Source organism: Bidens hawaiensis, unplaced genomic scaffold (assembly GCF_021521415.1).
Source record: "Bidens hawaiensis isolate Kalapana, Puna unplaced genomic scaffold, B.hawaiensis_p1.1 tig00001576_1, whole genome shotgun sequence".
Classification (NCBI taxonomy): domain Eukaryota; kingdom Viridiplantae; phylum Streptophyta; class Magnoliopsida; order Asterales; family Asteraceae; genus Bidens; species Bidens hawaiensis.
Genome location: NW_027491089.1, coordinates 2432460 through 2435606, shown reverse-complemented (window position 1 = coordinate 2435606; position 3147 = coordinate 2432460). Strand labels below are relative to the sequence as shown.

Below are 3147 nucleotides of genomic sequence, written 5' to 3'. Positions count from 1 at the left end.
TGTCCTTTCGGATTTTTGTTTCTTTGTATTTCCTTGTGTTTGTTAAATTAAACGATTATAAAATAACAATAAATCTCGCACAAGTATTCCAATCAGTTATACGCATCTGCAGCTGTTTTTGAATCCAAAAAACTCTTTTCGATATCCACCATTATCTTGTAACTCGAAAAATGATCTACCATCGAACCCTTTCTGGTTTTGGGCAGGGCAAAATGGGTGGCACTGGGCATAAAAACAACATATGCAAGAAAATGAGACACTAACCATAAAGACTACATCCTTTAAGCGTCCAGGAGGACACTATGCAAATGGTCGCATCTATATATCGTAGGAAGCCATTTAGCCATTTTCCACATGAGTTAGCCATCACGAAATGATGATTCAATTGTGGTATTCAATGAAGAAATTAAATGAAACGATGGTTCAAAACTTGAGTGTATATAACCCTTGCCCAATTGGTATAAATTATCTCCTAACCTTAATAAAACTATTACAAAAGAACCTTGTAATCATCCAACTTTTGTCTTTCTAGTTCTTGAAAACATTGTTTGGCTATAAATGGATCAACACCACCCAACAACCACAATCATTAGTTACCACTACCATCTACTAATCACCACTGAGACCAACATCCAAACCCTTTTGTCGCCGTTGTGACTCCACCCACTCCCTATTAGGAACTGGGACCACAAGAGCGAAATCATCAGGACCACAAGAGCGAAATCAAGCTCACCAATATGGAGCTTATGCCTTCGTATTCGAGAAGTGCCTACTGATAAAAAAAATGATAAATAGTGTGTAAACAATTTATCATATTTTTTTTCACACATTATTTTAATATAGTACAAATGAATGAATTAATGGCATTGTCATTAATAGTGGGTAAGCAATTTATCATAGTATTATATAAGTTAGAGATCCAAGAAAAATTCAGAGAATAAATGAAAGTTATAAATAAAAAGTTATTGTAACTCTAAAACAATGTAAGTTGTAGTGATCCAATAGCATGCAATAAAAACAGAAACAACAGTTTCATAACAAGTAAGTACAAATGATTTTCACATAGGAAAACACAATAAATAACCTATAATAGTGGTGCTAGAAAGGAAAAGAGATGTTGGAGGAAAGTAAGGATAATAACTTATATAGTGTAGATTAAACAAGGGGAGGTACTTTTGTAATTCAATTGCCATTTAATTGGCAATTGAATGTTGAAGTTCAATGCATGCATAAATAGGTGTTAATTGATGACTTCGTGGAGTGTGGGTTTCATTTCATGAATATAAAATGATGAGTTATTTAATTTAATGACTTTAAGGCATGAATTTAAATACATACAAAGTTGAAACGGTTCATCTTTTGAACCAAATTGAAAATATTTTGACAAACCAAATTGCAAAACATTATTTGAAGCATTATTTGGTGTTTTTTTGGACAAAAATTGTCAAATACAAATTTACTGTAACTGTAACAAAAAAAAAATGGTCATTTTTTGTGTGTATGGTGTAGTGCTGATGAATTTAATAAGGTTATTCATCACTAAATACATATTTTCTTGGTTATATTTGCTTTTGTTGGTTATAATTTCATGTAACCAACTGTTTTTGGTGGTATAGGTTTTCCCAGATGTTGTTTCCATTGATCTTTCACAACCCTCAAATGAGGCTACTGCTAACAAAATTGTCAAGAACCGTGGTTTTGCTTTTGTGAAGTTTTCATCTCATGCTGTAAGTTATCTGTTTACTTATCTCATCATCTTATTGACCGGTCAAAGTTCAGTTTAGACGAATGTGATATCACAGGCCGCATCACATGCATTTAGGCTTGGTTCTAAGCCAGGTTTTGTTCTCGGTGATTCAATGCATCCTTCTGTTAAATGGGCTGAGGAAGATGTGGGAGTTGATCAAGACGAACTTGCTAAAGTGTTAATTTATTTCATTTTGTTAACATGCATTGTTTGTTGTACACATATTTATACTTTCATTTTTGTATTTCCAGATAAAAATAACATTTTTCATAAACTTACCCTCCAATACTGATGAAAACTACTTGAAGTTACTCTTTGGTCCCTTTGGAACGGTCGGAGATATATATACAGCAGTTCATATAATTATATCTAACTTTTCGTTACATTAATTGTAAATTTTGATTGTTTGCATGTTGTCTTTCAGATAGAAAAAGTGGTGGTGCATAACAAAGGCTCTTCTTTAGTTGGATTTGTTCATTTTGTTGAAAGACCAGCAAGTGACAAAACTGATAAAACTTACTTTAACACTCAGTTAATTATAATTTCTAACTTGGCTTCTATATATAGCACCTTGATAGTGCGATAGGGGGCCAAATGAAAAAGTTGTCTCAGGGCCAAAAGGTGGTCCATCATTTAAGCTACAAGTACGGTTAGTGTTAGTTACTGTAGGTTTTTAGTTAGGTATAAACTGCATTTAATGCGGGTAATGTGAAAAGCATTAGATTAATTATCTAAAACTATATATTAAAGATAAACAAATAAAATTGTCAAAGCTAAAAGGTAAAAGAGTAATTTCATAAACCATGAATGATAAAATGTCTTTTTTGTCCTTATCATGCAATTATGAAATGAACTAAGCAAAATGATAAAAAAAAGTAATTTCATAATCCATGAATTATGAAATGTCATTTTTGTCTTTGTCATGCAATTGTGAAATGACATTTGTGCTCATCACTCTTCCTTTATATATAATATAGATATAGATAATGTTAATTTTGGGAATTTTTGGTACAATATGTGTAAATTTTTGGGATTTTAGTTATAATAATGTTAGATTTAGGCCTTTTTGGTGTAATACATGTTAATATTTGGGATTTTAGGTCTAATACATGTTAATTTTGTGTTTGTGTGTATGTGTGCATATGTATCTTTCCGGCGAGACTTGCTGCTGAGCGAGTTTGATATTTGCTGTCTCGTGGGTTTGACATCGCTTGACAAGTGGTATGCCAATTGATCTTTTTAATTTCTTTACTTTTTTCATATGTACAAATTTTGAGTTTATAATGATTTGTGATATATATAAAATGGGCTGATTTTTGGCATATGTCATGTTAATTAACAATCTGTTAGGATATATGTAGTATAATTTAGCCTTAAGTTGAACATACTCAGAGACCTAT

At 31.8% G+C, this 3147-nt stretch overlaps 1 long non-coding RNA gene across 1 annotated transcript; it reads left to right on the top strand.

Annotated features, from left to right (window-relative positions):
* Positions 1-1614: 1614 nt before the first annotated feature.
* LOC143589203 (uncharacterized) lies at positions 1615-2234 on the top strand. Its single transcript, XR_013145233.1, has 4 exons — positions 1615-1727; positions 1803-1922; positions 1999-2079; positions 2172-2234. It is a non-coding gene; the product is annotated as an uncharacterized LOC143589203 (long non-coding RNA).
* Positions 2235-3147: the final 913 nt, after the last annotated feature.